This window comes from Cupressus sempervirens, chromosome 9, assembly GCF_028749045.1.
Source record: "Cupressus sempervirens isolate cs-2001-9-10 chromosome 9, ASM2874904v1, whole genome shotgun sequence".
NCBI lineage: Eukaryota > Viridiplantae > Streptophyta > Pinopsida > Cupressales > Cupressaceae > Cupressus > Cupressus sempervirens.
The window spans coordinates 512172772-512198024 of record NC_143126.1 but is presented as its reverse complement, the minus strand read 5'-3'; the positions used below and the strand labels follow the sequence as shown (position 1 = coordinate 512198024).

General features: G+C 35.3%; 1 pseudogene; it reads right to left on the bottom strand.

Moving 5' to 3' along the window:
- Window positions 1-5301: 5301 nt before the first annotated feature.
- LOC149539604 (putative beta-1,3-galactosyltransferase 8) lies at window positions 5302-21910 on the bottom strand (annotated as a pseudogene).
- Between the last annotated feature and the right edge of the window lie 3343 nt (window positions 21911-25253).

The following is a 25253-nucleotide window of genomic DNA, read 5'->3' as shown; positions in this document are numbered from 1 at the left end:
TGAAATAGACAATTCGATCCCATGACCCTTTTCCCACTAAGTTGCAAATTTGAGCAACTTTTACAATTTTCAACAATGCAACTTTGCACAAAAAGTGCATTTTTTACATTTTTCACTTGATTTCACTTCTATGACTTGGAAAACATTTAGAAACACTAAAATAAATTATTTCCAAATTCTCAGGCCTTCACCAATTACCAAACTCCTAACATTCACAAATCAACATGCTACAAGAGGTCAAATCCTTCATAGTACTTAACCTAGGGCTTGATTGGAAAAATCACAAAACACATCCCCCAATCTTGAAACCTTGGAATCTTAAAAATGACCCTACTAACTACCTTTTCCCAAGTAGGCATGAAATTTAAACCAAGGAAATTGTAGTTAGAGGCCCATTTTTGCTGTGTGCACCAAAATGTTGTCCTAAAAACCTAGTTTCACTAAAAATGCAATAACTTGAGTTAGAAAACACATAGAATGATGAGACTAGAAGAAAAAGAAATTTGATTCAAATCTCTATCTCAAAAATCCATCACATCTAGTCTAAAAGTTTTTACATTTTGTGCAGTGTGCAAACAATAGTAAAAATGAATCAAAAACTAAATTTCTTTCTTTGCAACTTCTTCCAATCCATATATTAATGCCCTCCAGACCTCACAAATGAGGTATATATATCTTCTATGTATATTTTAATGGTTAAAACCAATATTTTAATAGTTATAACCCTTTTCCCACTAAGTTGCAAATTTGAGCAACTTTTATAACTTTCAACAATGCAACTTTGCAGAAAAAGTACAATTTTTACATTTTTTACTTGATTCCACTTCTAGAACTTGGAAAAGGTTCCAAAATACCTAAAACCAACTAAAAAAAACTCATTTCTATGATTTCTTGACCAAAAAAATTAAAAATCCCATATTTTCCTAATGAGAAACTTTTGCTTATAAATTGCATAAAGTGCCTTAAGCATACAAAATGGTGTCTTTCTTTGACAACCATGGACTTCTCATCCAAGGGTTGTTTATTTTAGCCTAAGTAGGTAAAAAAAAACATGAAAATCAAAATATAAACCAAGTTGCAAGCACCTATTGGCTTATCAGTTTCAAATTTGGTAAAACACCTAAATTGGAGGTTGACATTTTTTCATATAGTCTGATGACAACTCTACCATGGTTGTCTATCATTCCATTAAATTATAGGAAATCTCGTGATGTATTTGAAGAGGCCCTTTGATACCTTTGTATGCCTCTATGAACTTTGTAAAAACCACTAGATTGGGATAGTATCTAAGATCATGGAGGGAACATTACATCTACTAATCCTATTTATCATTATGATGGTGTATATTAGCATGTATATCTTCAGACTATTGTGTATTTTAGACTTGATGATCCCCTTGGTTGTATCAATTGCGTCATATGAATAATCTACACCATTTTTCCCACCAACTAGTCTCAAAACTCTAATTAGAGACTTCTACATTTGTGCAATTCTTGCTCATATGAATAAAGATCTCACAAAGTATATAAATATACCTCAAATGATTAGAAAACATATCTCAACTTGCTCTATTAAAAAAAATTCATTGTTCCTTAGTGCTTTTTTGGATTTGGCCTTGTAATAAGTTCCACTCTATACTTTAAAGATAGGTGTGAACCAAGTTCAGTAACAGGTGTGAACAAAACAATGTTTATGTCTCTTTTGTTAGGTCTATTTGATATACAAGAATAAAAATGAATTTGGAAAAGCTAGGACTTGACCAAATGACCCTAAGGACTATTAAAACCTTCTAAGGATCACAAAAATCCTATTTACATTGAAAAACTACCAAAATTGCTTATTTTTGACCCATTGGTAAAATTTGACACTTTGGCTTATAATGGCACCTAGAGCCTAATTACCTTACATTTTGGTATTATTGCAACATTCTTATTAATGTTTTAAATCCAAAATTAGGAGCACTATCCATTTGCCTTGGTGCTTTGCACCAGTTTCCTCCAAGAAAAATGATGTAACCATCCCCTTTCTGTTCTAACTGTGACTTGGGGATGGATTATTAACATGTATCATATGTAATTATGCATACTAATGTAGGGAATAGTCAGAGGATGTAGATGATTGGTGTAGAGTCTACAGCCTTAATCCACCAAAAGCTTCTTAAGTGCCTTGTAGCACCCAACCCACTACAAGATGCCAATCAAGATTTTTGGACTTTACCCAATGCTAACCTCTATCTCTTCAAGTGAACTCCACTTCTCCAAGGTCTTAGCCTCTCCCTAGGGTTCTTAGCAAACTTGGGCCAAAATAAGGCTTTAGGGACACTATCCCTCAACTAGGCCAAATAGGGAAAATTAGGAAAAATGCTTTCAGGGGTTCAAAAAAATACTTGTTTTCTCATACTTAGTCCTATCCCATTGGATTTCATCCACTTTTAGGGTTCCCACACCACCAATAGACCTATTTCCCAAATCTAGGCCTAGAAATCCTAGTAGGTCTATTTTTAGTTTTCCAAGGTTAACTCCCAAACTCTATAAATAATGTGGCAAAAAAAAAAAACTTTTTGGATACCCTTTTCTAGACTCTTGAAGATTCCAAATACTCATGGGCTGATCATACTCCAGCATACCCAAACACCAACTAGGTTCACAGTCCTAATAGGCTTAATTAGGTTGGCTTTCTAAGGCAAGTGTCAAGAGATGGGGTCATAGAATCAGCACAACCACTTGGTACTCTTCCTCACCATTCCAAAAATCCATTCCAACCTTCACCTAGGTCGTTACAACAAGTTTGAGAGGTTTACACCAATTTCTCTTCAAAATCGGGCTGAACACATCGTGATGTTCAACCTAGGGCCTGCAATAAAAAATAGTAAACCAAATTTTCTATCCCTAAAACTTTTCCATATGTAATAATACACCCTTAACTTGCTTCTCACCAAATGGCATCAAGATCCCACTGTTAGATTGCAAGTTAGAGGACCATAAGTGCAATCTAGTCAATGTACATGCTTACCCAGGCAACCCTCAGTAAAATGGTAATGTCTTACAAAAATGAATAGATCAAAACCTCAAATCAAATGAAAATGAAAGATAATTCAAATACCTATCCAACCATATCAAATTTTCACATGTGTCAATCTGTACACGTCCGTACAGTAGCAAAACACAGGAAAAATGGTAGAAAATCAGGTTTTTATTGCTTCAAAAGACATCAAATACGTACAACCATCACCCAATGAGGCATGTATGGTCATCTAATACATATATACTTCCATTCCAATAGTTATGACCAAATTTCAAATGGTGGTTGTAATGTACACTTGGTTTTTCAACAAAATTGCAAAGTTAGCATTTTTGCAATTTTGCTTTGACAACTTTTGCAATTTTTTGCAATTTTCAACATCTTAACTCCTAGACACCTAAAACTTAACCCAATGAACCTAAGGACCTTTATAACCTTCTAAGAAAAATAAAAATCCTTTTTTCCTTGAAAAATCATCTATATTGCTCATTTTTGACCCCTTGGTTCAATTTGGCACTTTGGCTTATAATGACACCTAGAGTCCAATTGACCTTACATCTTTGGTCTTATTACATCATTTTTCAACCTTATTACTAATTAAAAACTAGGATGAAACCTATATTTTTTCTTGGTGCCCTGCACCAATGATCGTCCAACTGGACAAGTTTGGAGTGCTTGGGTGCATGAAAATGCATTAAATTTGATGCCATAGGTATAACCGCAGAAGATTTTCCAAAAGGAGGCCATGGTTTTATGTAAAACAGTAAAATTAATCATCATAAAAATTGTGTAGGATCAGCTAATAGGTCCTGGAAGTGATTTCTTGGTCAGATTTGAAAAGGCCCTAGTTTTTTGCCTTGTTTGGTGAGGGTTTCATAAAAAGCACATATAGATAGTTGATGGGTTCAATTAAATCAAATAATCCTCACTTTATGATCATATTAAGATACTTTACCAAGTTTTATGGTTGGTGGATAATTATTCCATATAGTTCTTTTGTAAATGGAGGGGTTTTTATGCCTAAAAAGTGGCCCATAGTGTAACAACAGAGACTTGGTCCAAAACAAACATACCTCATATTTTTATATGTTATAGAGAAACCAAATGGGTATCCTAATCTTCAATTTATTCTCTTTATGTTATGGAAAAATGTGGAGAAAAATGTAAAAGGACAACATTTGAGGGCTAATTAGGGCTTGTAGGCCTAGTAGGCTGGGATGATTGGTTTACCTTAGAGATAGGCTCTTGGTATTTGGTAAAGTAGTTATTTAGGGTATTTGAAGCCATTTTATTACTAATAAGTCTTTGGATAAGCCATTTACCTGATTTGGGAAACTTAAGCCTTAAGGTTGCATTCGAAAACCTATATAATTCAAACTTCTACTACATGCAAAATACTTTCTAACACTTCCAACTTGTTAAATGGGCTATCCCTTAGCAATTCCATGCTAGGGACCCTTCCCTAAGCTAGAGACTTATCCCTTAAGTTGCTCACTGCCCTATGGTAAGGTATGCCTTGACTTTTAGGCCAATTAGTGACTCTTCCAAATACATTGTGACTTCCTACACCCTAGCTATCACACCTAGGTTTAGTGACCCTTACTAATATAGAGCACACAACCTACTTTTTCCACTTGGTTCTTAAACCTCTAAGGGTACCCAAACCCACTTCAAGATGATGTCTTGGTTACCAGACTTTGCCAAATGATGACCTTTACTTATCCAAGTGGACTCCACTCTCCTAAGGTCCTTCCCTTTTCCTAGTGCTCTTCGAAAACTTGGATCAAAATATGGCTTTAGGGACACTTGCCCTCAACTAGGTCAATTAAGGAAAAACAAGTAAAAAGGCTTCAAGACTTCAAACTTAGACTTGATTCAGCATTTCTAGGACTAAACCACTAGGATTCATGCACTTTCAAGGCCCCAACACCTTCAACGGATCAATATCCCTAACTTAGGCCTTGAAATTCTAGTAAGTCAAAATTTAGTTTTCCTTGGAAAACTTCCAAAATTTCCAAAGGACAAGGCCAACTTATCACCTTTTCAAATACTTTTTACCTAGTTCATGAAGACTCAATAAATTCTCAATTATCTTTGGATTAAAATATTACACAAATGTAAAAAATGTTAGATTTTTAAGATAGATATCAACTTTAAACAACATATAAAATGGTGCTAGCTTTTAATGTAGAATTACCCATCTCAAATGAAAACAACAAACAAGTTCTACCCAAAAAATAAACACATGAACTATCTAAACAAATTATAACATAAAATATACTATTTAGATGAAACCATGAATGATGATAATGTACCTAGATTGACATGCACGTCATCATCAACTTTAACATAGAAATCAACATCTCATTTAGCGAGTGTTATAGAGAAGTAGATCTTGGTCTTTGCTGAGAGCTGATGGTAGCCTTCAACCTGTTTGAGTCTAAGGAAGTCATTATGCTCTGCATCTTCTTCTTCAATTGCATGATCCAAAATGCCACTTGGTGTAGCACTGTGCCCAATCACAAACCTTATCACTATCCCCTTCTCCTCCTTCAACTTCTTCAGTTTTTCCCTTACCATTCTCATTTCCCATATCCCATTTTATTTGTGGGCTTCAAACAAGACATTAATAATATTCAAATTAAAAAACTTACAATTGTTACAAGTGTTTTAATTGTGTATAGTTGTTGACCTTGTGGCATCCAAGTGTGTCGGATAGAATCATGTCATTTTCTACTACTAAAAGCAATGTTGATTCCCACCACAACAAATTCTTTTTTGGTAGAAGATTTATTTTCTTTCTCCACTCCATTCATCTTCATTCCACTCGCAACTCTTGCTGCTCCTAATTCCATTTCTAGTGAAGATATTGTTTTGTCTAGTGACCTACATCACTCATGCCCCTTTATATTCTTCAAACGAATCTTAAAACTATCGATTACAATACCACTTATCCCAATAGATTTAGCTAATTTAAATTTCTCATACATTTATATATATCTTAGATGATAACACATCAAAATTCAATCTAGCATTATAAGATGGGTTTTATAAGTTTATGATTCGAATTTTTTTTTTTTTTGTGGAGTTTATCTAAAATAATTACAGATGATAAAACAAAAAAAAGATAAAAGCATGTTAGTCATAATATCATTATTGGTAACAATGTTCCAAATGCAAAGAATTATTTGTTTGAGCTTCTAGCAATGATCAAGCGGCTTACTGAATGGCTTGATGAGTCTTGGAAACTTCTCCCATTATATCCTTTCTTTCACCAGTTTCAAGTTTCTAGTTACCATCACACAATCATGGCTTTACATCACAAAGTATTCACATTCTAACAATTTTCATGTTCTTTCATTACATTTTGATCTAAACAACAAATTCTAAACTTTGACTTATTCAAATGACTAATCTGAAAATGGGTTCTATTAAAGAATCTAATACAAATTCAAATAATGTATCTAGATTCTAAACAAATCAAAACATAAAATCTGTGATTTAAATTTATCTCATCACTTACACATAATAACAATACCCACCTTGTCATGTTGATAGTCTTGGTGGAGAGATTGCAACATTGTATTTAGATCTAATTGATCAATCTTTCTCTCTCTCCCTCTCTCCCTATTCAATCTAATGAACCAACTAGATTTGCTCTACATTTTAATGTCTCAAGTATTGCCTTGTGGTCAGACTTGCGAACTTTCCAAAGAATCTTATTATGTGATTTTCCACAATATTTTATTAAGTGGATATTTGATGTGTCAACAAGGTTTGAATAATGAAGAATCTTCTTCTCTATTTGCTAATCCTCAAATAACCAAAAGTTAGGGCTCCTCATAGAATATCATCTAAGCCATGTGTCAGTTACAACCACTGCACCAATATGGTACTCTAAACCTTCACCATCTATAATTGAGTGATCCAATTTTTGTTTGGCTTGGACACAATGACACAAATAATAATTTGTCTCTTCTTCATTGTCTTTAGGTGCAATAATAGCAAAAATATGGCCTACAGTGACAAATGTACAATGCGATCATTAATTTAGAAAATACTTAGGTAAAAGTTATAAAGTTACATATTGAAATTACAAAGATATATATATATATATATATATATATAAAACCAAGTTGCACTAGATCAAACAAGTAGTTAAAGTCAATAGATGAATCCATCTCTACTATTTCCAATGTTTGTGGGCGATGATAGGTGTCAATTGGGTCAAAAACCCGTATATCCCATTTGTCCACCCATTCAGTTGACTCACAGTCATCCCAATTTTTCTCTGCACATGATGGACAATAACATGTCATTTTTCATGTGTAGATACTCCAAGAACCTACATCAAAGCTTCTAAAAGAGTGCAACTCATTGGATCCTATTAATGTGCAACAATCCTCATATGGTGCAATGTTAGTATTATCTATCAACCAAAAAAATTCATGAATCGTAGACTCACCTTCCTTACCTAGACCCATTGTAGCATTACACCACTGGACGATGGATTTTTCATCTTTCAATATTGCTCCATCTTTGTACTTTAGTTCTTCATGAGCTAAGGCTCTTTTGATGCATGCACTTGCACCATCATACTCTCGCTTTCCATGACCAACCTTTATGAAATTCTGTATATATTGAGTTCTACACAACATGTGCATCTTGCTTAACCAATAGAACATCTGTGCATTCTTAAATTGAGATGTGTAATTGTTTAACCAAATAATGTGCTTACGATATGTTATACCCCTATTAGCCAAATCTCTATAAAATATTTGAAAATAACCACGTACAAACTCTATAAAATGTGATCAATCATTGCTAATGTAAAAATGGTACTCCCTCAAAATCTTCCTATAATCCTTTGTACTTGTAGGTGAATGCATGAATGTTATGTGAAAAAATATGAAAACCTATTGAGAAGTATAATACTTTGCTTACACTTCATTTTCTAGTTGTAGTGTGTAGTTCTCTACAAAGTCTACAACTAAAACAATGGTATCCAGTCAAAATGTATCCTTGCACAACTTGAATTGCAAATCTATCCATCGAGCTCTATGTGTATGCCTTGCATACTCATAAATAATCTTTTCACAAAAAATCTTCACGAACTCATACACTAGAATATTTTCAATGACTAAATTATATCTTTTACCCTATTTCCCATCTTTTAGAGCATATGGCACTATCTTAAATTTTTCTTAATCTAATATTTTATTTCCAATTGTATGTGTACTATCCATATGTTCACAAGTTGATAAAAGTTGCAAAGAACCACAAAATAAGCATGTACTATTCAAGCATGATGTCTTGTAAAATTGTTGGCCATACTCTATTTCACATAAAATGTTGGATATGAATTCCCTTGAAGATCTCGGTGGCTCATTCATGTCACAATCCTGCAAAACAAACTTAGAATGCAAAAATACACATATATGCCTAAAAACATCAAAATGGTTAGAAAATTCAATATGTATCCTACAACAACAAGTTGTGCATGTGTGATTTATCTTCACATAAAAAGGTTTACCCATCTAAAAAAAAATTGACTTATTCAAATTTGAGGATACATATTAATAAATTTTGAAAAAAATTGTGTCTGAGTTGAGTCCAAAAAATGTTTCGGATGTGGGTCACGATTTTGGCTACCAATCCTCCTTACAACATCTCTTTGATTATGGGAAACACATGTATTATTTTTTCAAAAATCTTTGATCAATGATTTCAAAGCTTCACTAATTTCTTTATCCTTTTGCGGTAGTCTACTACTAAATGTCCATAACTCATTTTTTGTTGGATCTTCCAATCTCACACGTCTTAGCATGGCTCTCCTTAGAGTACCTCTACCAATTTTCAATATTTTGTTTGTCTTTCTCACATGAGTCAAGCTTTTTGTACTTACTATTGTTTATGTGAGTACTCATCTTGTGACATTACTATCTTTGGTGCGTGATTTAGAACCCACTTTTTCATAAGCACTCATTAGATTCTTTACAATGCTTTTTTCATTTGAATCGCCCATCGTTCTTAGCCCAAGAATCTTCATGATAGGCCTAAATTTCAAATTCCTCATAATTTCAACAAATAATTGGCATTGACCTATAATATTTAATTCTTCAAAGAATAATCTCCACATATGATTAAATTTTCTTTGACAAGTACACTTGCTAATCTTGTCAGGCATTGATTTCAAAATGTTAGTATCAATATCAATCAAATATTTTGGTCTTCTAAAATGAATTCTAGAACGTGTTATAGTCTCTTCCATTCCCTCAACATTTTGAACATCAACATAAGGTTGAGTGTTTTGCATACCTTGAACTGAAGATGATATGCCTTTTCAATAAGATGCAAAAGATGGAATATTACCTACTTGATATGTTGATGTTGTGCCTTCAACATGACATGATGGAGTGTTACATCATCAAATCTACAAATTAGCATCTCTTCAACATGAGAGGATGACATGATTCCAACATTGGAAGATAGTGTAGCTTCACAATTTAATTATCTTCTTGAGTGTAATAGTCTGATTCGTTCTCTTTGTCTTTCCAATTCTTCCTCTTTATTTCTCTGTATCGGTGGTTCTTGTTCCTCTTTTAAAGTCAATTCTTCATTATTTCTTTGCAATTTTCTTTGTTCACATAGTAGTTTCATTTAATCTCTTTTAATTGCCAAATCTCTCTCCCTCTCTTCATTTGTTTGAGTTTTTGGTTTCTTCCTTGGCATGATGATGATTTTTACATGTCAAATTATTCAAATATCTGAATTACTTACAATTTATAAATTACAAATCATTCAAATACATATAAAAATTATAATTATTTCAATGAATACACAATATATATCAAAGAATTTGCCGAATTTCTAACCATTTCCAAATAACAATTCATTCAAACATACAAATTTCAATGAATTTACTATATATTAAACATGTCAAATTATAATCAAAATTGTCTCTATATATCAACAAACAATATTTGAAAAGGACTGCACTAACCTTTTCTATAGAAAGAATATTCAAAAAGCCTTCAAATAGTGTATCCAATGATTGAATTTGGTGTTTTCTAGCTTCAAAAAGTCTTCAAATAATATTTGCTAACTTTCAACAGCTTGAAACCCATGTTTTCTATCAAAACAACAAAATGCACAATAGACAAAAAGCAGAATATGGTGTAGTGCCTGCCCCTAGTTTACATTTTTCGAGCTACATTTATGATATGATTGCCAAACTCTTTTAGGCCAATTTATGGTTGATGAGTAGTATTATTATTTTAGAGATTATCAGATGATGTTTACACTCAGTTTATTATATGATGAGATTACTTGGTACTCTATATTTCGTACATGTATGATGATTATTCAATGGTTTTAGTTATCGATGATGATTAGTTAGATGGCTTATTATTTCATGTGCCTCTTATGGATACTTACCCCATACTACATGTGTATGGTGTGCGTGTTGTTTTATTTATGTATGGTGTTTCTGATATGGTTAAGGAAGGGAGTCGTAGTCACCTGCTAGTCGGGATCTACACGATGCACCACTTCCTGCCATTGCCTGTTTAGCTTAGAATATTGTGTTTGTACATGCGTGGATTTTATGCAAGTTGCAGGTACCGGGTATCGACTTCCCTGAATTGTCAGGATGAGCGTACCCTATCGCACTGTCTCAATGGTAAGAGAGGGGAGATAGACTCTTAAGTCCAGATCCTAAACCCTTTAGCCAATTGTCCTAATTGATAATTAGGACAAGTATCTGAGTTAAGTGCCCTCCGAATGCATCAAATGGTGTAATTTCGGGATTATAACCCTTTTTGTTTGATTTGGTATGTATTCTTCTATGTTGGGTTTTCGTATGTTGCTTTATGAGTCCTTGGTGTATTTTCTATTAATTAAGTCTAATTTAAAAAAAAAGACTAATTAATGATTTAATTTAATAAGGAATTATTATGATATCTTTATATTTAATTAATTAATAAATTAATTAAATAAAAGAATTAAAGTTGGAAATTAAAGTTCAAGATAAATTTAGAACAGGATAATATTAATTTAATTTAATAATAATATATATTTGGAGTTCATTTTTAAATAAATGCTAAATATTATTGTTATTTAAATTAATTTAAATAAGTTATCAATTAAGTTCTAAAATAAATTAAAAAGTTGAAAGATATTAATTTATTAAGTATTCTAGATTGCATGATCTAAACATGAGTTAAATATAAGAATTAAATTAAAAGATTAAATTATAAAAAAATTAATAATGTTATTTTAATTTCTTAAAAGTGCACATAAGATTTAAAGTAATAAATTAATTAAGAATGGAAGTCAAGTGAAATTTTAAAATAAAGTTATTTAATAATTCAACTTAATGTGCATGAAAGTTGAATGCAAAAGAATAAGAAAAGATAATAAAGGTTAATTTGGAGTTAACTGAGTTGTGCAAAGAGTCTTCTCGGGTAAACGCACAATTAGTGCCCCGACTTGAGGAGAGATTGCTTATCACAACTTTGGGGGTTCATTTTTGGGATAGAAATTTTTTGGACACGAATTTGGACGGAGAATTTGGGGGAGACAGGAATTTTGTGGAGACATCTTTTGGCAGCGAATTTTCAGAAGGAGAATTCTAAGAAAGATTTTCAAAAGAAAGTTATTGAAGAGGAGCGAGTTCTCTTACAGATTTTTGGAGATTGCGTATTAGCATCGGGTTCAGGTAGGGTCTGGTATTTTGACCCCTAAATGATTTAAGAAATTTAATAGGTTCTGTCTACTTCGTTATTGTAAGAATCTTGTCTCCTTGAATGTATCATTTCTTCGTTCTGGATCTTTTGCTATTCGATTTCATCTGTAAATCCAGATTGGAAAACTATTTAGAAAAAGAAAACCCCGTTCATAGGTTTAAAAATTCAAAAAAAAAAAAAAAAAAAAAAAAAAAGAGAAAGTTTTAAATTAGAATATGATTGATTAAATGTATCAAATTATAATTATAAATGCTTTTAATAAATATATATATATATATATATTTGTTTAAAAGAAATAAATTAATTATGAGTAAGGAGAATTTTTTTTTAATTAAACAATATTATTTTTAAAAATATACATATATATAACTGTGGGGAAATCAATCTTTACAAAGTTTTTTTTTAATTTTAAGAAAAATAAATAAATAAATAAATAAAATAAAATAAAAAAATTAATAATAATATTAATTTTGGGGAGGGGTTTGACCCCATCCCCACTTACCTTTTTGTTGATAGCGACCTGTTGTACGCCTGTACCTGCGTAATCGCAGGAGACCGTTTAAAGGCTGCGGTCCTTTTTAGGAAGCCGCACGGCTTCATAAAGCCAGCGGCATTTATTAATAAGGTAAGGTATGTTACGTGTTTTAATAGATATTATTAATACTTTAATAATAATTTTGATAATAGTTTTTTTTGTTAATATTATTATTTAATTATTAATAATTATTAAAAGTTTTAATATTATTATAAATAAGGTTGTTCTTTATTATTAATTAAATAATATTTATTAATAAGGTTTTCTTATTATTTGATCTAAATAATAATGCATTTAATATAGTAAATTTTTAATAAATAAAATTATTGACAATTTTATTAATTATTTATAATTAATAATTGTTGAGAGATTAATATAGGTATTTATGTAGTTATTAATTTATTTATTTAATTGTAATTTAATTAAGTTAATTAACAATTGCAGTTATTCAATGAAATTTTAATTTATTTAACTATCGATAATATTGATTTAATAAAATTATAGTTGTTTTATTTAAATCAATAATTTTTTTTATAACTTAGGTAAATTAATGATTATCCTTAGATTATGTATAGGGTAATTGGACATTCATTTAATCATAGAAATGGGTTAATGGTAATGGTAAACAGTGAAACTTAATTACTCAAAACATACGTTAGACTTAAAACTAAGACTTTACTTTTAACCCTAATGTGTAATTTTGAAATCAAATCCAAATTATGAACTGTATTGTTCTGTTTGTACTGTTTATGTTGTGGGGTTTTGGGGTTGATTAGATGTTGACCGGTTATAGGTTGTTACCAGAGGCTTGGGTGTTATGCATTTGTGACGTTATGATGATTTGGTCTCGATATTCTTAACCCAACCATGGTAATGTGATGAAGTGCTCTATGACATGATTGTGTTTACTGTTTGTGATTGCTTTCCAGTTCCTTGTGTGAAGCTGAGATGTATGTATTTGAGAATACCTAACTTAACCATTTTTGAGTCTCGATCAGTTATATTTGATAACCATTTCTGAGTTTCGATCAGTTATACTTGTATTACTTTCTGGTTGCTCATTAGAGAACCATTGGATTTTGTGACTTATCATTGATGCCTTCAGTTGCTGATAGAGAACTGTCGTGATTACTTGATTACTATTTGATGTTATCTGTTGCTCATGAAGAATTGATATATTTTGTGGATTATCTTTTTATGATATTTTCAGTTGCTCGCATAGGACTGAGATGGTTTTATTATGATTCTTTGATTTATGAGTTCATGAGCTAGGGTAGGTTATCTATGTGTAGAGTCGGGAAGTGGCTTGCAATGGGGGTCGGAGCCCTAAGAGGCTGCCTAGAGAAACCCATTGTAAGTCGTTTTTAATAAGTGAAAACATTTACACTAAATGAGAGAAAATGAACCTAACAAGATAATTGTATGTTCTCTCCCATGCCATGAGTGCTAGTACAGACTAGGATGGGGTAGAGAGGACGCTTGGTTACGACCTTGCATACCATAGTATGCCTCGTCAGTACGAGAGGATACTAGTGGCCACAGGATCAGTAGGGACCCGGGATTCCTAAGGGATTGCTCGGGTAACTTCTACATGACTTTTGCGATGACACTTTCCCGCTTGCATATTAGGTTTCCTACGTGTCTTGTGGTACCTCTGGGATATAGATGTCGATCCTTTTAGGAACCCTTGAGTTAGCATACTTATAGGACTTCCTGGACTTAGAGAATATTTATGATTATAGGTTTTGTTATCCTATTTGGGACTTGAGACTATCTCCTCAGCGCGGTGGGAGTGGACCATTTAGGTTCCACGCGGTCGGGTGGTAGTGCTTTTACTCTTACCTTTGAGATCCGTTCCGTGGTCACCGTGGCTGGAGATTTCGTGATTGGCATTTACCTTCACTATGTTCTTGGATTAGTATGATGGATGGTTAGATTTTATGATAGATGTTTTATCATTATGGATGTATGGATGTATCATGTATGGTGAATAGTTTCATATATTTTTACTGTACTTTGTATCATGGATTTGAGGATGTTGTATCTTGATCTTTACATATGTATATTCTTTTAAGCCTTTCATACCCTGTGACATGTACAGTGGATGAATGAGCATTCCGAATTAATTTGCCAAGGAGCATTCGGAACAAATGTATATTATGGACATTGGAGTTTCTGATTATTCTTTTATATGTATGTGTTAGTTGTTAGACTTAGAATTAATTAAATTTAAACGTGACTCAACGTCTTGGGATCTTTAAGAAATGTAACTTGCAATGTATGTTTGTCGATGATTACATGTTATTGCTTCCGCTACTACTTGTTTGATGTGTATGTCATACTTTCTTACTTTTAAAAAAAAAAAAAAGTTTAGTAAACTTAGTGAAACTTTAGGTTAATTCTTTTGGATCCCTTGGCGGGGCGTTACATCTGGTATCAGAGCCCAAGTTTCTACATTGGGAGTTCTGGGTATATTGGAACGCCACTAGTGTTAACTAGTTGAATAAAAATGCAAACCTTAAACTAAAACTTGAAGCTAGTTGAACTGAAACAGTATATAAACTATTAGTTACCTATTTTATTCATACTTCAACACTCAAAACTTCAAAACTGAAATTATACTTAAACTGAAATTATAGGTAAACTGGAAATTGAAAATATCTTGTTTGCAAAACATGTGTCTTTTATCTATGTATTTCAGTAGTATGTTTCATGATTATTTTAGCATCTTGTGTCTTGGATATTATTGCAGGATGGTATCTGGGACGAGATCTTCCGTTAGGGGCCGTAGCCTTGGCCGTGGCAGAGGTCGTGGACAAGGCAGAGATGTTAGTGTTCATGAGTCTATCCATGAGAGCCCCATTCAGGAAGAGAATAGGGAAGAGCATGTCAGTGAGCATCAGGAAGAGAACCACGATGAGGGACATGCCGACTCTGAGGAGGTTGATCTGAGGCAAATGATGTGAACCCTTATTGATCGCTTACCTCCTGTTCTTGAGCAGGATAGAGCACACCAGGTTGGACATGAGCATAGACGCAGATCTAGGAGTCCTCAGAAGGATCGACATAGATTCATAGTATCTTCTCAGATGAAGGATCTTCAGAGGTCCAAGATCAAGCCCTTTAATGGGCAAGGTTCTGGGTATGTAGCTGAGCAGTGGCTTATTGCCCTTGACAGGATTTTTGCTATGCAGGACTTTGACAGTAATGTCAAAGTGAGGTTTGCCATTACCAATCTAGAGTTATTTGGAGCCACCTGGTGGACTATTGAGGAGAAGAAGTTGGGCATTGACATGGGTAGTGTCACTTGGGAGATTTTCTTGGAGAGTTTTCATGAGCGATTCCTACCAGAGGAATGGAAGCAGCATAGAGCAGATGAGTTCCATAACCTGAGACAGTTCACTATGACCGTTGTAGAGTATGAGCGCAAGTTCTATGAGCTCATGCCTTTTTCGGGATTCAGTGACAACCCAGCACAGTTGGCACAACATTTCATTCGAGGCTTGAACAACCGTTTTATTGGGGTTGTTAAGGTATTTGAGCCTAAGACCCTCAAGGATGCGGTACATCGAGCTATCCTGGTAGAGCAGAGTGTCAACTTTGGGCAAGGGGGATTTGTGGGAGCGCCTACTATAGCAGGATCTAAGGGCAACCACAATTCCGGTGGAATCAGGAAGCCTCCCTTCCCTAGGAGGAATCAGTATTCTCAGCCACATTCTCAGCAGCAGCCTCAGCAGCATAAGGGATTTTACCCTCAGGCACAGAGTGGTGGCGGTGGATCCAACCCTAGGATCAATCGCAATGCTCAACGTATTAGGCAGAATCAGCAATCTCGGCCTGCACAGAGCAACCAGTCTTTTGCTAGCAGGGGTAGCCACCAGCGGTCGAATGCACCACCTATAGGGAGAGGATCTGGCAGAGGCACGGGATGTTATTCATGTGGACAGATTGGTCACATTGCAGCATACTGCCCACAGCGAGCATCTCAGTATTCAGGACCCAGGCCTGCGGCATCCGAGCCCACAGTCGGAAATACAGGTGGATCTCATAGAGTATTTGCAGCGGTGGATCACCGTCAGGCAGACCATCAGGGGACAGTAGTTGAGACTACAGGAGCTATCCGAGGTACACCTCTCTCTGTATTATTTGATTCAGGTGCTACAGATTCTTTCATTTCTCCATCTCTAGTTGATAAGTGTAAGCTGGAGTCGGTTAAGCAAGACCATGGTTGGCAAGTGGAACTAGCCTCAGGTGCTAAAGTTTCCACAGATTTGGTAGTTCACAAGTGTGGACTTAGCATAGGAGGGTTCGAGACTTCAGTCGATTTTCGAGTTATTCCTCTTGGCTCCTACGATGTGGTCTTAGATATGGATTGGCTTGGCTCTCATAGGGCTAGTATTGACTGCAGAAAGAAGACCATTTTGTGTCAGGATGACCAAGGGAAGGATGTGGAGATTGTGGGGATACCGAGGCCTATATCCCTACGGATGATCTCTGCTATGCAACTTAAGCGAAGCTTTCGTAAGGGGTGTCAGGTATTTGCCGTTTCGGTAAATGAGCTTGATGAGGAAGAATCTACAAGGAAGACCCTAGATCACCCTATTTTACAGGAGTATGTTGATGTCTTTCCGAGTGAGATTCCAGGCATGCCTCCGAAGAGAGACATTGATTTTAGCATTGAGCTCACTCCAGGAGCGGAACCTATCTCTAGAGCGCCTTACCGCATGACCACTCAGGAGCTAAGTGAGTTGCATTTGCAGTTAGAGGAACTTTTGGCCAAGGGTAGTATTCGACCTAGTGTATCACCATGGGGAGCTCCAGTGCTCTTTGTGAAGAAGAAGGATGGTTCTTTGCGCCTTTGCATCGATTACAGACAACTGAATAAGGTGACAATAAAGAACAGGTATCCTTTACCAAGGATTGATGATTTATTTGATCAGATCAAGGGAGCTACAGTGTTCTCTAAGATTGATCTTAAGTCAGGATACCATCAACTTCGCATCAAGGAGGCCGATATTCATAAGACCGCCTTCCGAACTCGCTACGAGCATTATGAGTTCACAGTGGTACCCTTTGGGCTGACAAACGCTCCATCAGTTTTCATGTGCTTGATGAATGGGGTGTTCCGTTCCTATCTTGATAGATTTGTTCTTGTGTTCCTCGATGATATTCTGATATATTCTAAGTCCCAAAAGGAACATGAGGAACATTTGAGTTTAGTTTTGCAGTGCTTGAGAGATAATCAACTTTATGCCAATGCGGCAAAGTGTGATTTCTTTCAATCAGAGATACAGTATTTGGGACACGTTATTTCAGGCGAAGGTATCTCTGTAGACCCTGCGAAGATCCAGGCAATAGTAGATTGGCCTGCACCCACTACTGTGTCGGAGATTCGTAGTTTCATGGGTCTAGCTGGGTATTATCGCAGATTTGTTCAAAACTTCTCCAGAACAGCACACCCTATTACCTCCCTTCAGAGGAAAGGAAAGAAGTTTCTTTGGACAGAAAAGTGTGTAGAAGCATTTCAGAAACTCAAAGAGCTTCTGACCAGTGCACCGATCTTAGTTGTACCTGATCCAGAAGGTGAGTTCATGGTGTGTACAGATGCTTCCCTCAAGGGTATTGGAGTAGTTCTAATGCAGAATGGTCGAGTGATTGCATATGAGTCACGCAAACTCAAGGATCATGAGTTGAATTATCCTACACATGACCTTGAGTTAGCAGCAGTAGTTCATGCCTTAGTGAGATGGAGACATTTCTTGTTGGGACACAGATTTGAACTACATAGCGATCATCGTAGTCTTCAGTACATATTCACACAGCCTAATCTGAATGCTAGGCAAAGGCGTTGGATGGAGTTTTTGTGCGAGTATGACTTTGAGGTGAAGTATATCCAGGGGAAGGAGAATGTCGTAGCTGATGCTTTGAGTCGCAGGAAACATGTGATATCATCTATGACTCTTAGTGTCGATTTGAGATGTCAGATACTTCAGGCACTCCCCACTGATTCATGGTATCTGGAGGTGTGCAGTGAGATCAATTCAGGGAGATCCTTGGAGGGTAAGTTTTCAGGCTATGTCCTAGAGTCAGATGGCCTTTTGAGACTTTCAGGAAGGATCTATGTGCCGCTACTGGATGAACTTCGCATATTGATCCTATCAGAGGCCCATTGTGCACCTTACTCGGCACATCCAGGTGTCAAGAAGATGCATGCAGATCTGCGACGTTTATTCTATTGGTTCGAGATGAAGCGCGACATTGCTGATTTTGTGGCTAGATGTCTTGAGTGTCAGAGAGTCAAGGTAGAACACCAGCATCCGGCAGGGCTCTTGCAACCGAATCTCGTTCCTTCATGGAAGTGGGACATCATCTCTATGGATTTCATAGTAGGATTACCTATGACTCTTCGTCGTCATGATGCTATCATGGTCACCGTTGATCGGTTGACCAAGGTGGCACATTTTGCACCAATCAGGTCTTCCTACACTGCAGCTTCAGTAGCTAATGTCTTCATGCGTGACATAGTGAGACTACATGGTATTCCCCGAAAGATCATTTCTAATAGGGATCATGTTTTCACTTCCGCATTTTGGACATCACTACAGCATGATCTTGGAGCACAGTTGAACTTCAGTTCAGCATATCACCCAGAGACAGATGGGCAGACAGAGAGAGTGAATCAGGTTCTCGAGGATATGTTGAGGATGTACGTGATGGATAGGCAGACCCATTGGGAGGACTATCTCTACCTAGTGGAGTTTGCTTACAACAACGGTTATCACAGTTCTATTGGCATGGCACCTTTCCAAGCCTTATATGGTCGCCCTTGTCGTACACCTTTGAGTTGGGATAGCCTTGAGGATCGCATCCTGTTGGGCCCAGAGATGCTTCGTGACATGGAGCAACAGGTGGTGCGTATCCGAGAGCACTTGACAACGGCACAGGATAGGCAGAAGAAGTATGCTGATGCTCATAGGTCAGATAAGCAGTTTGCTGTGGGAGAGAAGGTTTTCTTGAGAGTGCGTCCGCGGAAGAGTCTGATCCGATATGGAAAGGGCTCGAAGCTAGCACCTCGCTTTGTGGGACCATTCGATATTCTTGAGAGGATTGGTCCAGTTGCCTATCGTCTTGCTTTACCGCCCAGCCTTGCTCGCATTCACGATGTTTTTCATGTTTCAGTACTTAGACAGTATATTCCTGATGTTGTACATATTCTTGATTGGAATGCATTACAGGTAGAGGACGGGCAGCTGGCTTTGGAGCCAATTCATATTCTGGAGCAGCAGGAGTTGACCCTCAGGGGTCGAACCATAGAGCAGGTAAGGGTCCAATGGGACCCTACTGATGACTCTTCAGCGACATGGGAGGATGCATCTAGATTACGGGATTTATATCCCTATTTGTTTATAGGCTTCCAGGAGTAAGCCTAAGTCTAGGGGGGGTGGATGTAGTGCCTGCCCCTAGTTTACATTTTTCGAGCTACATTTATGATATGATTGCCAAACTCTTTTAGGCCAATTTATGGTTGATGAGTAGTATTATTATTTTAGAGATTATCAGATGATGTTTACACTCAGTTTATTATATGATGAGATTACTTGGTACTCTATATTTCGTACATGTATGATGATTATTCAATGGTTTTAATTATCGATGATGATTATTTAGATGGCTTATTATTTCATGTGCCTCTTATGGATACTTACCCCATACTACATGTGTATGGTGTGCGTGTTGTTTTATTTATGTATGGTCTTTCTGATATGGTTAAGGAAGGGAGTCATAGTCACCTGCTAGTCGAGATCTACACGATGCACCACTTCCTGCCATTGCCTGTTTAGCTTAGAATATTGTGTTTGTACATGCGTGGATTTTATGCAAGTTGCAGGTACCGGGTATCGACTTCCCTGAATTGTCAAGATGAGCGTACCCTATCGCACTGTCTCAATGGTAAGAGAGGGGAGATAGACTCTTAAGTCCAGATCCTAAACCCTTTAGCCAATTGTCCTAATTGATAATTAGGACAAGTATCTGAGTTAAGTGCCCTCCGAATGCATCAAATGGTGTAATTTCGGGATTATAACCCTTTTTGTTTGATTTGGTATGTATTCTTCTATGTTGGGTTTTCGTATGTTGCTTTATGAGTCCTTGGTGTATTTTCTATTAATTAAGTCTAATTTAAAAAAAAAGACTAATTAATGATTTAATTTAATAAGGAATTATTATGATATCTTTATATTTAATTAATTAATAAATTAATTAAATAAAAGAATTAAAGTTGGAAATTAAAGTTCAAGATAAATTTAGAACAGGATAATATTAATTTAATTTAATAATAATATATATTTGGAGTTCATTTTTAAATAAATGCTAAATATTATTGTTATTTAAATTAATTTAAATAAGTTATCAATTAAGTTCTAAAATAAATTAAAAAGTTGAAAGATATTAATTTATTAAGTATTCTAGATTGCATGATCTAAACATGAGTTAAATATAAGAATTAAATTAAAAGATTAAATTATAAAAAAATTAATAATGTTATTTTAATTTCTTAAAAGTGCACATAAGATTTAAAGTAATAAATTAATTAAGAATGGAAGTCAAGTGAAATTTTAAAATAAAGTTATTTAATAATTCAACTTAATGTGCATGAAAGTTGAATGCAAAAGAATAAGAAAAGATAATAAAGGTTAATTTGGAGTTAACTGAGTTGTGCAAAGAGTCTTCTCGGGTAAACGCACAATTAGTGCCCCGACTTGAGGAGAGATTGCTTATCACAACTTTGGGGGTTCATTTTTGGGATAGAAATTTTTTGGACACGAATTTGGACGGAGAATTTGGGGGAGACAGGAATTTTGTGGAGACATCTTTTGGCAGCGAATTTTCAGAAGGAGAATTCTAAGAAAGATTTTCAAAAGAAAGTTATTGAAGAGGAGCGAGTTCTCTTACAGATTTTTGGAGATTGCGTATTAGCATCGGGTTCAGGTAGGGTCTGGTATTTTGACCCCTAAATGATTTAAGAAATTTAATAGGTTCTGTCTACTTCGTTATTGTAAGAATCTTGTCTCCTTGAATGTATCATTTCTTCGTTCTGGATCTTTTGCTATTCGATTTCATCTGTAAATCCAGATTGGAAAACTATTTAGAAAAAGAAAACCCCGTTCATAGGTTTAAAAATTCAAAAAAAAAAAAAAAAAAGAGAAAGTTTTAAATTAGAATATGATTGATTAAATGTATCAAATTATAATTATAAATGCTTTTAATAAAAATATATATATATATATATTTGTTTAAAAGAAATAAATTAATTATGAGTAAGGAGAATTTTTTTTTAATTAAACAATATTATTTTTAAAAATATACATATATATAACTGTGGGGAAATCGATCTTTACAAAGTTTTTTTTTAATTTTAAGAAAAATAAATAAATAAATAAATAAAATAAAATAAAAAAATTAATAATAATATTAATTTTGGGGAGGGGTTTGACCCCATCCCCACTTACCTTTTTGTTGATAGCGACCTGTTGTACGCCTGTACCTGCGTAATCGCAGGAGACCGTTTAAAGGCTGCGGTCCTTTTTAGGAAGCCGCACGGCTTCATAAAGCCAGCGGCATTTATTAATAAGGTAAGGTATGTTACGTGTTTTAATAGATATTATTAATACTTTAATAATAATTTTGATAATAGTTTTTTTTGTTAATATTATTATTTAATTATTAATAATTATTAAAAGTTTTAATATTATTATAAATAAGGTTGTTCTTTATTATTAATTAAATAATATTTATTAATAAGGTTTTCTTATTATTTGATCTAAATAATAATGCATTTAATATAGTAAATTTTTAATAAATAAAATTATTGACAATTTTATTAATTATTTATAATTAATAATTGTTGAGAGATTAATATAGGTATTTATGTAGTTATTAATTTATTTATTTAATTGTAATTTAATTAAGTTAATTAACAATTGCAGTTATTCAATGAAATTTTAATTTATTTAACTATCGATAATATTGATTTAATAAAATTATAGTTGTTTTATTTAAATCAATAATTTTTTTTATAACTTAGGTAAATTAATGATTATCCTTAGATTATGTATAGGGTAATTGGACATTCATTTAATCATAGAAATGGGTTAATGGTAATGGTAAACAGTGAAACTTAATTACTCAAAACATACGTTAGACTTAAAACTAAGACTTTACTTTTAACCCTAATGTGTAATTTTGAAATCAAATCCAAATTATGAACTGTATTGTTTTGTTTGTACTGTTTATGTTGTGGGGTTTTGGGGTTGATTAGATGTTGACCGGTTATAGGTTGTTACCAGAGGCTTGGGTGTTATGCATTTGTGACGTTATGATGATTTGGTCTCGATATTCTTAACCCAACCATGGTAATGTGATGAAGTGCTCTATGACATGATTGTGTTTACTGTTTGTGATTGCTTTCCAGTTCCTTGTGTGAAGCTGAGATGTATGTATTTGAGAATACCTAACTTAACCATTTTTGAGTCTCGATCAGTTATATTTGATAACCATTTCTGAGTTTCGATCAGTTATACTTGTATTACTTTCTGGTTGCTCATTAGAGAACCATTGGATTTTGTGACTTATCATTGATGCCTTCAGTTGCTGATAGAGAACTGTCGTGATTACTTGATTACTATTTGATGTTATCTGTTGCTCATGAAGAATTGATATATTTTGTGGATTATCTTTTTATGATATTTTCAGTTGCTCGCATAGGACTGAGATGGTTTTATTATGATTCTTTGATTTATGAGTTCATGAGCTAGGGTAGGTTATCTATGTGTAGAGTCGGGAAGTGGCTTGCAATGGGGGTCGGAACCCTAAGAGGCTGCCTAGAGAAACCCATTGTAAGTCGTTTTTAATAAGTGAAAACATTTACACTAAATGAGAGAAAATGAACCTAACAAGATAATTGTATGTTCTCTCCCATGCCATGAGTGCTAGTACAGACTAGGATGGGGTAGAGAGGACGCTTGGTTACGACCTTGCATACCATAGTATGCCTCGTCAGTACGAGAGGATACTAGTGGCCGCAGGATCAGTAGGGACCCGGGATTCCTAAGGGATTGCTCGGGTAACTTCTACATGACTTTTGCGATGACACTTTCCCGCTTGCATATTAGGTTTCCTACGTGTCTTATGGTACCTCTGGGATATAGATGTCGATCTTTTTAGGAACCCTTGAGTTAGCATACTTATAGGACTTCTTGGACTTAGAGAATATTTATGATTATAGGTTTTGTTATCCTATTTGGGACTTGAGACTATCTCCTCAGCGCGGTGGGAGTGGACCATTTAGGTTCCACGCGGTCGGGTGGTAGTGCTTTTACTCTTACCATTGAGATCCGTTCCGTGGTCACCGTGGCTGGAGATTTCGTGATTGGCATTTACCTTCACTATGTTCTTGGATTAGTATGATGGATGGTTAGATTTTATGATAGATGTTTTATCATTATGGATGTATGGATGTATCATGTATGGTGAATAATTTCATATATTTTTACTGTACTTTGTATCATGGATTTGAGGATGTTGTATCTTGATCTTTACATATGTATATTCTTTTAAGCCTTTCATACCCTGTGACATGTACAATGGATGAATGAGCATTCCGAATTAATTTGCCAAGGAGCATTCGGAACAAATGTATATTATGGACATTGGAGTTTTTGATTATTCTTTTATATGTATGTGTTAGTTGTTAGACTTAGAATTAATTAAATTTAAACGTGACTCAACGTCTTGGGATCTTTAAGAAATGTAACTTGCAATGTATGTTTGTCGATGATTACATGTTATTGCTTCCGCTACTACTTGTTTGATGTGTATGTCATACTTTCTTACTTTAAAAAAAAAAAAAAATGTTTAGTAAACTTAGTGAAACTTTAGGTTAATTCTTTTGGATCCCTTGGCGGGGCGTTACATATGGATCAAAAGGGATCCAAACTTGCTTTGTGACCATTTTTTGGTGATTTCACATAGTGCATACGCACTATAGAATGTATGCACTATAGTGCATACACACTATAGTGCATACGCACTATGTGAAAATACATCTCTCCCTATCCCACCATCCCCTATCCCCTACTCTCTCTCTCCTCCTACTCTCTCTCCTCTCCCATCCCCTACTCTCTCTCGCTCTCCCTCTCCTAATCCCTCTCCCATCACCTACTCTATCTCACTCTCTCTATCCCATCCCCTACTCTCTCACTCTCTATCCTCTCCCATCCCCTACTCTCTCTCACTCTCTCTCCTCTCCCATCCCCTACTCTCTCTAGCTCTCCCTCTCCCACTGCCTACTCTCTCTCTCACCCTCTCTCCTCTCCCATCCCCTACTCTCTTTGTCTCACACACTCCCACCCCCTCTCTCTCTCTCCCACCACCTACACTCTCTCTCTCTTCTCTCCCATCCCCTATTCTCTCTCTATCACTTTCCCTCTCCCACTGCCTACACTCTCTCTCTTCCATCCCCTACTCTCTCTCACCCTCTCTCCTATCCCATCCCCTACTCCCTCTCTCACACACACTCCCATCCCCCCTCCTCCCTCTTTCACTACCTACTCTCTCTCTCCCGTCCCCTACTCTCTTGAGCTCCTATCCCCTACTCTCTCTCACTCTCCCTCTCCTACTCCCTCTCCCATAACCTACTCTCTCTCTCTCTCTCACATCCCCTACTTTCTCTCCTCTCCCATCCCCTACTCTCTCTCGCTCTCTCTCCTCTCTTATCCCCTACTCTCTCTCTCTCTCTCCCCCCTCTCCCATTCCCTACTCTCTCTCACTCTCCCTCTCCACTCCCTCTCCCACCACCTACTCTCTCTCTCCCATCCCGTACTCTCACTCTCTCTCTCCCATCCCATTCTCTCTCTTTAACACCCCCTACTCTCTCTCACACTCTCTCCCAT